Genomic DNA, 13,464 nt, shown 5'->3' with positions numbered 1-13,464 from the left:
TAGATGCTGGTGTCCATGTTGGCCCCTTCTGTTTGTTTTCTCTGCATAAAGCCCTCTGCTCCTGTGGACTCCATACCCCCATCATGTGCTGATGACTCCCAGGTCTGGTCTTCACCCAGAATGTCTCCTGTTTTTAAAACGTTTCGGTGTTCTTAGTCCTCCACCCCTACCCCGGCTTCAGAAACCTGGGCATCTTGTTCACCCTCTCCCTCTCCATCTGTCCCCACACCCAAACTGGTAATGAAATCATTTATTCAGTTGTCTACAAATGTGTCGGATGCAGCCTGTTCTAGGAACTTAGGATATCAATGAACAAAGTAATGATCTCTGCCTTTGTGAAGTTTTACCCCGGTGGATGTGATGGATGATAAACCATATACATAATATAAGTGAATGCTCTACTATGTTGGGAGGTAATAAGTAGGTAATAAGTGCTATGGGCAAAAAAGAGCAGAATAAAAGGGATCAGGGGTGTGGTAGGGTGCTTGAAGCAGGTGGCAATATCAGTGAGAAGCTGAACAAAGACTTGAAGGAGGAAGGGGCATGAGCCAAAGGGACGTCTGGGTAAAGAGTCTCAGCTGGTTAAAAGTTGAACTGTCCTGGTTTGTTGGGAGGAGGTGAGTATGGCTGGAGTGGAAATAGCAAAAGGGTAAGTGGGAGGAGGAGGCAGAACCAGATGGCATTAGCCATTACAAGGACTTTGGCTTTTACTCTGACTGACATGAGGAGCCATTGGAGGGTGCTGAGTAGAGGTGTAACATGCTCTATTTATGTCTAAAAGGGTCACCCTAGCACCTGTGTTATTGAATGTAGTGGGGTGGGGGGCCAAAGTGGGAACAGGGAAACCAGTTAGGAGGCTCTTACAGTATACTACTCAAGAGATGAAGTCCTGTTGATTCTGCCTCCAAAGTGTCTCTAGAATTCATTCTTTCTTTTCCATCTTCATCTCCTGGTCTTGGTCCAGACCATCATCATCTCATGCCTGGGCCAGTTTAACAGCCACCCAACTGGTCTCCTTTCCTATACTCTACTTTCTGCTTAGTCCCCACAGTGGCCAGAAAAATCCTCTGCCACCTCAGCTCATTCCTTGCCTCCCCTCCCCACACTCTGCCCTTTAGGCATATGCCCTGTATGTGGGGACCCCAGATGTATCATATATACAAAAAAAGGTAAAAAATGTATTTTTACCAAATCATTATATTTTTTCAAAATTAAATAAAAATCATCACAAATTAGATTTTTTTAGGAGGTGGGGAGGGGCAGACGGAGAGGATGAAAGAGAATCTCAGGCTGGCTCCATGCCCAATGCAGAGCCTGTCCTGGGGCTCAATCTCACCACCCTGAGATCACGACCTGAGCCAAAACCAGGAGTCAGACAGTGAACTGACTGAGCCTCCCAGGCACTTCGGGCGCCCCACAAATTTGATATTTAATAAGTGGGGTAACAATAATATTTGATTGGTGAGGTTAAAAAAGTTAAAATACTATGGGGCGCCTGGGTGGCTTAGTCGATAAGTGTCTGCCTTCGGCTCAGGTCATGATCCCAGGGTCCTGGGATCGAGTCCCACATCGGGCTCCTTGCTCAGCGGGGAGCCTGCTTCTCCCTCTGCCACTCCCTGCCACTCTGCCTACTTGTGATTCCTTTCTCTCTCTCTGTGTGTCAAATAAATAAATAAAATTAAAAAAAAATAAAGTTAAAATACTAGATACAATAACATGTAAAATGGGAAGGAGGGTGTGATAGGAGAGAAAAAATTCCCATGTGTCCATCAGGAAGAGAATGGTTAGATCCATCTATTCCAATAATGTTTAATCCATTAAAAAGGCAGATTTAAAAGAATATCAGACCACTTGCATGATTAAAAATAACCCAAAGTATAGGGTTTTCTATATATAGTATGCCATCTTCAAATGGTGAAAATTTTACTTCTTCCTCACCAATTTGGATGCCTTTCATTCCTTTTTCTTATCTAATTACTGTGGCTAGGACATCCAGTACTATGTTGAATAAAAGTGGCAAGAATGGACATCCTTATCTTGTTCCTGATCATAGGGGGAAAGCTCTGATAAATGAATTTAGTAAGGTCAAAGGATACAAAGTCAATGTACAGAAATCTGTTGCATTCCTATACACCAATAATGAGCAACAGGAAGAGAAGTTAAGAAAGCAATCCCATTTACAATTGGACCAAAAATAATAAAATACCTAGGAAGAAACTCAAGCAAGGAGGTAAAAAAACCTGTAGTCTGAAAACTATGAAACATTGATGAAAGAAATTGAAGACGATTCAAATGGAAAGATATTTCATGCTCAGGGATTGTAAGAACAAATATTGTTAAAATGTCCACACTACCCAAAGCAATCTACAAACATAATGCAATCCCTATCACAGAACTAGAACAAATAATCCTAAAATTTATATGGAACCACAAAGACCCCAAATAGCCAAAACAATCTTGAAAGAGAAAAACAAAGTTGGAGGTATCACAATTCCAGATTTTAAGTTATATTGCAAACCTGTAGTAGTCAAAATGGTAGGATACTGGCACAAAAATAGATGCATCAGGGGCACCTGGGTGGCTCAGTTGGTTAAGTGTCTGCCTTCAGCTCAGGTCATGATCTCAGGGTCCTGGGATGGGGCCCCATGTCAGGCTTCCTGTTCAGTGGGGAGTCTGTTTCTCCCTCTCCCTCTGCCCCTCCCACCCCCCTGCTCGTGCTGTCTCTTTTTCTCTCAAATAAATAAAATCTTAAAAAAATAGACACATTGATCAACAGTACAGGATAGAAAGCCCAGAAACAAACCCACAATTATATGATCAATTAATCTTTGACAGAAGAGACAATAGTATGCAATGGGAAAAAAGACAGTCTCTTCAGTAAATGGTGTTGGGAAAACTGGACAGCTACATGCAAAAGAATGAAACTGGACCACTTTCTTACACCACACACAAAAATTAACTTGAAATGGATTAAAGACCTAAATGTGAGTCCTGAAACCATAAAAATCCTAGAAGAGAGCACAGGCAGTCATTTCTCTGATGTCATTCATAGCAACATTTTTCTAGATATATCTCTTGAGGCAAGGGAAATAAAAGCAAAAATAAGCTGTTGGGACTACATCAAAATAAAAAGCTTCTGTACAGCAAAGGAAACAATCAATAAAACTAAAAGACAACGTACTGAATGGGAAAAGATATTTGCAAATGACATATCCAATAAAGGGTTAGTATCCAAAATACATAAAGAACCTATGCAACTCAACATCCAAAAAACAACCCATTAAAAAATGGGCAGAAGACGCAGAACAAGCATTTCTCCAAAGCAGACATCTAGATGGCCGACAGACACATGGAAAAATGCTCAACATCACTCATCATCAGGGAAATGCAAACCAAAATCACAATGAGATATCACCTCACACATGTCAGAATGACTAAAATCAAAAACACAAGGAACAACAAGTGTTGGCGAGGATGTAGAGGAAAAGGAACCTCGTGCACTGTTGGTGGGAATGCAAACTGGTGCAGCCACTGTGGAAAACAGTATGGAGGTTCATCAAGAAATAAAAAATAGAACTACCCTATGATCCAGTAATCATACCGCTGGGTATTTACCCAAAGAATATGAAAACACTAGTTCAAAAGGATACATGCACCCCTAAGTTTATTGTGGCATTATCTACAATAGCCAAATCATGAAAGCAGCCCAAGTGTCCATTGATAGGTGACTGGATAAAGAAGATGTAGTATATATACACAATGGAATATTACTCAGCCATAAAAAGAATGAAATCTTGCTGTTTGCAACAACATGGATAGAACTAGAGAGTATAATGCTAAGTAAAATAAGCCAGTCAGAGAAAGACAGATACCACAGGATTTCACTCATGTGTGGAATTCAAGAAACAAAACAAACGAACAAAGGGGAAAAAAAGAGACAAACCCCAAAACAGACTTTTTTTTTTAAGATTTTTTATTTATTTATTTGACAGAGAGACAGCGAGAGAGGGAACACAAACAGGGGAAGTGGGAGAGGGAGAAGCAGGCTCCCCGCGGAGCAGGGAGCCTGATGCGGGCAGGGAGCCTGATGCGGGGCTCTATCCCAGGACCCTGGGATCATGACCTGAGCTGAAGGCAGACGTTTAATGACTGAGCCACCCAGGCACCCCCCAAAACAGACTCTTAACTATAGAGAACAGGGGGTTACCAGAGGAGAGGTGGGCAGGGGGATGGGTGGAATAAGTGCAGGGGATTAAGAGTACACTTATGATGAGCACTGAGTAATGTATACAACTGTTGAATCACTATATTGTACACCTGAAACTAAGATAACACTATATGTTAACTATATTGGAATTAAAATTTAAAACTTAATAAAAAATAAAAATAAATTTAAAAATAACCCAAACTAGGGGCACCTGGGTGGCTCAGTCAGTTAAGCATCTGACTCTTGATTTTGACTCAGGTCATGATCTCAGGATCCTGGGATCAAGCCGGGTGTCAGGCTCCAAGCTCAGTGGGAGTCTCCTTCTCCCTCTCCCTCTGCCCCTCCCCCACTCGTGCTCTCTCTGTCTCTCTCAAATAAGTAAATAAAATCTAAAAAAAAAGAAAAACCAAACCCCAAAACTAGGAATCTGTTGGAACTTCCTGAACCTGATAAATGGCATGTATGAAAAACACACAGCTAAACATTATACATAATAGTAAAAGACTGAATGCTTTCCCTCTAAGATCAGATACAAGAAAAGAATGTCCACCCTTGTCACTTCTATTCGGTATTACTGGAAGTTTTAGCCAGGGTAATTAGGCAAGAAAATAAATAAAAGGCATCTAGTTGGAAAGGAAGAAATAAAAGTATCTCTATTTGCAAATGGCAGGATCTTGTATATAGAAAATCCTAAGGTGGGGTGCCTGGGTGGCTCAGTCGCTAAGCGTCTGCCTTCGGCTCAGGCCATGATCCCAGGGTCCTGGGATCGAGCTCCGCATCAGGCTCCCTGCTCCGCGGGAAGCCTGCCTCTCCCTCTCCCACTCCCCCTGCTTGTGTTCCCTCTTTTGCTATGTCTCTTTCTGTCAAATAAATAAATAAAATCTTAAAAAAAAAAAAAAAGAAAATCCTAAGGAATCCATCAGAAAACTATTAGAGTTAGTAAATGAGTTCAGCAAGGTTGCAGGATAGAAGATCAATATGCAAAAATCAGTTGTAGTTTTATTCACTAGCAATGAACAATCCGCAAATGAGATCAAGAAAATTCCATTTACAATGCTTATGAATAAATTGAACAAGAGAAGTGTAAGACTGGTACACTGAATATTACAAAACATTGTTGATAGAAATTAAACATCTAAATAAATGGAAAATATATCATATCTATGGATTATAGAACTTAATATTGTTAGACAGCATAGTCCCCAAAATTGATCTAAAAATTCAGCAGCCCGGGCGCCTGGGTGGCTCAGTTGGTTGAGCGACTGCCTTCGGCTCAGGTCATGATCCTGGAGTCCCTGGAACGAGTCCCGCATCGGGCTCCCTGCTCAGCGGGGAGTCTGCTTCTCCCTCTGACCCTCCCCCCTCTCATGTGCTCTCTCTCTCTCTCATTCTCTCTGTCTCAAAAAAAAAAAAAAATCTTTAAAAATTCAGCAGCCCTGTCAAAATCCCCGCTACCTGCCTTCATTGCAAAAATTGATGAGGTGATCTTCAAATTCATGTGGAAATGCATGAGACTGAGAATAGAGAAAACATTCTTGAAAAGGAAGAAGAAAGTTGGAGTACTCATACTTCCTAATTTTAAAACTTAGTACCAAGCCACAATAATCAAGATTATGTAGTACTGACAAAAGGATAGACAGATAAAGCAATGGAGTAGAATTACAAGTCCAGAAATAAGCACAGACGCTTATGGTCAATTGATTATCAACAAGGGTGTCAACATGCTACAGTGGGGAAAAAATAGTCTTGTCAACAAATGGTGCTGGGAACCTTACCTCACACCATACACAAAAAATTAGCTCAAAATGGATCAAAGACCTAAATGTAAGACCTAAAACTATGAAGGTCTTAGAAAAAAAAAGAAAAACAGGCATAAATCTTCATGACCTTGGGTTCGATAAGGAGCCTAGCTAAAAAAAAAAAGAAAAAGAAATAAAGGGGACATCTCTAGGGAAAAGAGGAGGAGGTGGGGTGGGGGGAGGAGTGTTGTGAAGAGAGATGGCTGTTTTACCCCGCATACTTATGAGCAGCATAAAACCATATGAAAGGGAATGTATTCATCTATTACTTGTGTAATCATTTATAAAATGATTTTGAGGATTTCAATGAGTCAAAAAAATGTAGATACCCCTTGACCCAGTAATTTCAATTCTAGGAATCCATCTTGACAAAGAATTCACTGAAGCATAGTTTGTAATAGAGAAAATTTAGAAACAACCTACATGCCCATCAATAGGCAAATGGTGACATTTATATAACCATACAGCAGAATGGTTACTGTAGTAACTAAAGTTCATCAAATGCATAGTATGTGCCTGACCCTACATTCATGTTTTCACTTAATCCTTGCAAGGTGGACACCATTACTTCCCCCATTTTATAGATGAGGGAACGGAGGCTCAGAGAGCTTGAGCCATTTGACCAGTCACTCAGAATTGAAGTGGTAGACACAGGATTTGAACCCGGGTGTATCTGATTCCACAATCATTCACCTTGACCACTGTGTCTCCTAAATGCAGGCATTAAGAAGGATGAGTTTAGATCAATGTCACTGCCACGAAAAGTTGTCTATCCTGTGTTATTATAAAAAAAAAAAGGATTGTAAAGTAGTTATACAGTAAGATTTCAATTTTGTGAACTGAAAAAGAAGTGACTTTTAAAATATCTGAAGGAATATTCACCAACTATTACTGGTGGTTATGTAGATGGAAGGTAGAGATAGGATTAGGTCTGTGTTTATGGGTTATGTTAGAAATTTCTGTAAGGTTTGAGTTTTTCACCAAGAAAGGGGATTCCTTTCATAAACAGAAAAATAAAGATTAAAAAAAAAAAAAAGGCAGCAGCAATCCTGGGTTGCTGGGAGCTGCGTAGTAGCGTAAGCCTGAAGCTTCGCGGAGGAGGGCACCATTGGCATTCTGGAGGACAAACAGCCTTCAGATCAGAGACCTGGGCTGCCTGCCCATAGGTACATCTGGCCCATGGTTGAGTGTTGTTTGACCCGCACTACACTGACAATTTTTTATCAATTAGTTGTCATCGCTTAAAATGTATAAGATTTCGCATAAGAAGTAAGGATGTCTGGCTCCTCCAGGAAACTTGACTGTCTGGCCCCACTGGGCCCACCTTCCCGGTTAGAGCCGCTTGGATGGGGCCAGTGCTTTCCAGTCCCCAGTGGCCAAGGTCACTCCCGCTCATTACCTGTCCCAGCTCTGTGCGCTTTAGCTTTGTTACTTGGGGCATGCGTTGAAATGGAGACATTCTTGGCACTCCATGACAAGCCATGCTCACCCCTCAATTCAGCTGGGTATTGGCTCCAAGGGCACACATTAGGAATTTGTCCCATCATTTATCTGACACACGTTTATTACATTCTGTTTCTTCTCTAGACTAAGCCCATGCTGGTGTGAAAACTAAGAAAAGGAAGCCTCACTTAGAGTGGAGCCAGGCGGCCAGCAGGGGGAGCCTCATGCCCAGCACTAGCTGTCAACCGCAGGTCCAACAGGAAGAGAGGGACCTCACAAGGGGATACTCTTGTGCTATCCTAGGCAGAGGAAGGAAAATTTCTCCTTGCCCCAGCAACAGCCCAGCCAATGACAGACAGTCACAGTTCAGCCATTGAGAAGCCACATACTTCAAGCTCCCAGTTTACTCCAAAGGACCTTCAGTTTATAACCCCCAACTCCCCCCTTTTCTCTATAAAAGAGTGGTCCTCTCCTTGGGTCAGGGACTTGCCTGGGGTTTTGCTGGAGCTTGCTTGTCCCAGGTTGTAATTCTCAGCAATTCCCGAATAAACCCTTCTTTTGCTGTTAAAATAACTGGCTGCTCCAGATGATGCTACGTGGAGGAGAAAAGAGCTCACTGCTGAAGGCCTTGCCCAAATTGCAAAATTGTAAGGAAATACATGGTGGTAATTGCTGCAAACCTTTCAGTTTGAGGGTGGTCTGTTTCACAGCAGTAGATAACCATCACCAAAGTGGGCCTGATGTCTGGTTTGTCTCACTGTTCCCAGCCCCAGGTCCAGGGCCTGGGACACAATCCGAGTTCAGTGGATGTTGAAGGAGTGAATAGACATACATTTGGATGGATGAATAGATGGGTAGATACGTGCACTGACTCGGGGCTGACCGCCTCGGAGTGGTAGGTTCTGGCAGAATCAGGGACACGGGGCAGCAGCTTCATGGAAGATGGAGGGGGCAGTTTCTGTTGGGATTGTTTTTGTGTGTTTGTGTTTTTTTGTTTTTGTTCGTGTTGGGATTGTTCGAACTCATTTCCTGGGCAGGGTTCCAGTCAGAGCCACTGGAGGTGGCATGTCAAGGGTAGGACCTACACAGATGATCCCCGTGAGGTGGTGACTGCCATCCCGGGACCTGGAAGCCTCCACAGTGCAGTGGTTCCAGAGTCACACCAGCAGAAGGAATGCCTGGGGCTGGCGGCCCGGGGGGGAGCTCTCCGTTTCACTCGGTTCCAGAGTTAAGTCTCACATGATTGCAGCTGAACAGCTGGAACATACATATATATTTTTTTAAGATTTTATTTGTTTATTTGACAGAGAGAGACACAGCGAGAGAGGGAACACAAGCAGGGGGAGTGCGAGAGGGAGAAGCAGGCTTCCCGCCGAGAAGGGAGCCCGATGCGGGGCTCGATCCCAGGACCCCGGGATCACGACCTGAGCCGAAGGCAGACGCTTAACAACTGAGCCACCCAGGCGCCCCTATTTTTTTTTTTTTTTCATTCCAACCTTTGCAAGTCCAAGAAGGCAGCTGGGAGGAGCCTGGGACAGATGCCACATGAGCCAGATGGCTACACCCACGTCCACTCACTGCTCTGCCAAAGGCCTGTCTCACTGGGCATCCGGATTCCCGCGTGATCTGCCTCAGCCTGCCGCCCCCACCGTCCCTCATGCACTTTGTGTCGTGGCCAAACTTAACTCGTCCTCATTCCTCACACTCTGCTTTGTCTCTTCAGCCTAGCTTTCTTCTCTTCTGTTCCTCCTTTGTGTGAGATGTTTTCCTCCTCCTGTTTGCCCAGAAAATGCTTAGTGCCCCTCCAAAGACACTTACAAGCATCAGCTGTAAACCCAGATGAATCTCTCCCTCCTCTTGGTGCGCATGGCACTGAGCTAATGGGAACACAATCTCATCTGACCCTATATTGCCATAGCTCCTGTGTCTGTGACCTCTGTCAGGGCAGGGTGGGGAATAATAAAAATAACTCCTCTGTGTGTGATGTAAATTGTAAGGATTATCACATAGCCCTTGTGTGTTGAGCTCTGACTATACGCCTGGCTCATCACAATCCTATGAGCCAGGTACCACTATCATGCTTCTTTAATGGATGGGGAAACTGAGGTACAGAAAGATTAGGTAACTTGCCTGAGGTTTGCACAGCTAACAGGGAAAGACAAAGTCAGGATTTAAACCCAGGCAGCGGGGCCCCACAGCCTCTTTACTTTGCAACACATCCATTTTCTCAATCCTTGTGACAAATAGCCATTTTTTTCTAAAGTAAGCTCTAAGCCAAATATGGGGCTTGAACAGACTCCCAGTTCAAGAGTTGCATGCTCTACTGACTGAGCCAGCCAGGTACCCCAAATTACCATTTTATTGATGAGAAAGCCAAAGCTCAGAGAAGCTAGGGAACTTAGCCAGAGTCACCCTGCTGGAGAGTGGCTGAGCTAGGACACTGTCTAGTTCCCCAACACTCCCCTGCACTTCTTGTGAGCCAACAGTCCCCACCATCTGGACCCAACTCCCCCAGGACCCGTAGTGAGTTCCACCCCCAATCCAAGCAGTGTCTGGGGCTCAGTCATTACCCACAGTCTTTGGGCAAAGCTAGGGAGCAGTCACTGCTGGGCTACACAACCTGAGTGTCCTTGGAGGGCAGAGCAGGGCCAGGGAGCCCAAGTTTCTGCCCACTGCAAGGGGCAGGTGGCCAGGTGTGAGGCCATGTCATAACTCTGAACACAGACCCTGAGGGCGTCTATGAAAGGGACATAGAATATAAGGGTGGGCTAAGAACAGGTCCAGGGATAGCACCTGTTACCCAAGTGTATTATAGGCAAAGAAAGGTGTTGGGGGCAATAAGTTGCTACCTTGGGCAATCGGTTAGCACTCAGTCAATCAACACACATTTACAGGGCCTGTTATGTGCCAGGCATCGGGCTGTGTGCTGGGGACTCAGTAGGAAGCGAAAAGATACTTTTTGCCCTCATGAACCTTCTTGCCCAGTGCAGGAAATTTGGGACAATCACTTTTCCTCCTGCTTCTTTACCATTAGAGTGGATGGAGTCTCCCTGCCGCCCCTGATTTGGTCATTTCTTTATCCAGCAAGTATTTTTTTAATTTAAATTCAATTAGCCAACATATAGTACATCATTAATTTCAGATGTAGTGTTCAATAATTCATCAGTTGTGTATAACACCCAGGGCTCATCCCAGCACGTGCCCTCCTTAATGCCCATCACCCAATTATCCAGCAAGTATTTACCGAGTGCCCACCAAGAGCCAGCCCTTGTGCTCAGTGTAGAGAATGCATTCATGAGCAAAACAGAAAAAAATCCCTGTCCTCCTGGAGCTTCCAGTCAATAGACAACAAATAAACAAGGAAACACACAGAGAAGTGTTGACATTGGGAAATCAAGAGGGGAGGGCAGGTGGAGCAGATGAGGAGGACCCCGGGTGTCTGAAGGCAGGAGAGACAGTCCTATCCCTGCAGGAGGTATGCACAGGGAGATACAGGAATAGGACAAGGGAACAAGTGTGGGAGGTGGGAGGAGCGAGGAGAAGTTGTGACAAGTTATCTCAGAAAGTGGGACCAGGATCTGAGTAGAGAAACACAGGAGAATTCCAGGAGGTGCGTGCCCAGGGCCTCCTGCGCCCCGAGTTCACGTGAGGCAGCCCTCTGGTTACCTGACTTGCTTCGCCTCAGGTACAGGTACCCTGTAGATGGATGAATGGGTTCAGCCAGGGTGTGGCACTTCTAGGATATATCCATGTGCTCTTGATACTCCTCTTTTCCAGAGGCGGCCCTAATTCTCCTCGCCTTGAGTGTGAACTGGATTCCGTAATTCGCTTCTACTGAGTCGATTAAAACAAAAGCAATGGCCTGACTTGTGAGACTTGGTCACAAAAGGCACTTTGGCTTCCTGCTTGCTCTCTGTTTTGGGTCACTCACTCTGGGGGAAGCCAGGAACCATGGCAGGAAGACACACAAGCAGCCCTCTGGATAGGACCACGTGGTGTGCAATGGGGGCTCTGCAGCCCTCAGCCATGTGAGTCAGCCCCCAAGGAGGGGAACCCCCGCAAATCTCCGGCCCCTACCAAGCCTTCAGATGATGGCGGCCCTGGCTGACATCTTGACTGCAAACATCATGAGAGACAGTGAGTCAGAACTTCCTAGCTCTGTTGCTCCTGAATTGCCTAACCCATGGAACAGCGAGGTAGTAAATTGTTTTTTGAAAGTTCTGGGATAATTTTTATACAACAGCATAACTAATACACCAGTGTCTTCGATGGTGAGAGGAGTATTGGAGGGCAGGCTTCCACCTGGTTATGCAAGAACCCAGGCTCCTTCTATCTTGTGGCTCTGCCATTCCGTGGGCGCCCTTGGAGTTCCCCAGAGATCTGTACTGGGCTGGAAGTCTAGGATATAGAGAGTGAGGGAGATTGTTAGGGTGGTTTTCAATGAATAATGAATAATAAAAAATAGTGAAAAATGGGATGAGGAAGCAACATTTAAGATGGAACCGAAAGATGATTAGAGCATAGGGTGGGTGGAAGGGAAGAAAAAGAAACAAGGATCAGTAGGAAGATCCTCTGGCCTGAAAGTGTGGGTGTATTTTAGGAAACAAGGAGAATGCCTGAGTGATGAGCTTGGAGAGTGAGGCTGAGAATGGCCGAAAATGAGTCTGAAGAGGTGAATGGAGACTGAGCACACTTGGCCTTGTAGACAGTCAGACTAGGGTCAGTGGGAAGATGCTGCAGGGTTTAAGCCGGAGATGGAGGAGCAGGTCTGCCCTGGGAAATGTCATCATGGCCACAGTAGAGGAAGGGACTAGAAGAGGGAGGGGCTAGCAGCTGGAGCGGGAAAAGTGATCAGGAAGCTGATGCAGCAAGCACTCAGAGATAAAAGCAGCCTGTTCTGGTCTGGGCGGGTGGACGGGCCCCCTGAAGGCATAGAGAGGGCCAGGATGTGGTATTTGAGTAAAAGGGCGGGAGAGAGAAAAAGGGAGAAGCCAAGCAGCCCCAGGCTTCCGTTTGGAACATAGAATTATTCTCTAAGATGGGGAATCCCAGAGACTGCAGGTTTAGAGATAGCCCGTTGAGTTCACTTTTAAAAATTATGAAATATTTGATATGTACAAAATAATTGATGTCAAGTATACATAAGCAATGGAGTGAAATAATTAACACCCAGCTTGAAAAACAGAACATTATTGACATCGCTGTTTCCCCATTTCCTCTTCCCAATGTATCTCCCCGACTCCTACACCCCTACTTTATATTATTATTTATTTATTTATTTATTTATTTATTTATTATTATTTTTTAAATTTTATTATGTCTTACTTTATATTATTTTTAAACTCATGAACTTGCTATCATTTTTCTCATAAACTTGAGTGGCTGTTTTATTATAAATATGCTTACCAAAATGTTCCAGTTAAGAATTGAAAGGATTTGCTTTTTATGTATAAAACTGACTGCATGCCCAATAAAGCTCTCAATATCTAGATCCTGTTTCAACAACTGGCTCAAATTTCCTGAACAGACCCTGCCTCTCCTGTTGCTCTTGGCCACACATCCATTACTGGTGCAGTGTGCCCTACGGGGTGTGTTTCACTGGGCATGGCAAGATGAACTCTGTGCATTCATTGAGGTGGTGCAAATTTTCTCCTCTAATCTGTTAAAGGGGTAAATGCGTTCATTAAATTTCTCATCTCTAACCTGGCCTATTGATTGATTGATTGATTGATGATTTTAAATAGGCTCCATGCCCAGCTCAGAGCCCAACATGGGGCCTGAACTCGTGACCCTGAGATCAAGACCTGAGCTTGAGATCAAGAGTTGGATGCTTCAGGCGCCTGGGTGGCTCAGTGGGTTAAGAGTCTGCTTTCAGGGGCACCTGGGTGGCTCAGTTGCTAAGTGTCTGCCTTCGGCTCAGTCCTGGGATCGAGCCCTGCATCAGGCTCCCTGCTCCACAGGAGGCCTGCTTCTCCCTCTCCTGCTCCCCCTGCTTGTGTTCCTTCTCTCGCAGTG

This window comes from Leptonychotes weddellii, chromosome 11, assembly GCF_054177405.1.
Source record: "Leptonychotes weddellii isolate Sample4059 chromosome 11, ASM5417740v2, whole genome shotgun sequence".
Taxonomy (NCBI): domain Eukaryota; kingdom Metazoa; phylum Chordata; class Mammalia; order Carnivora; family Phocidae; genus Leptonychotes; species Leptonychotes weddellii.
The sequence above is the reverse complement of the archived record's forward strand: the minus strand, read 5'-3'. Positions refer to the sequence as shown.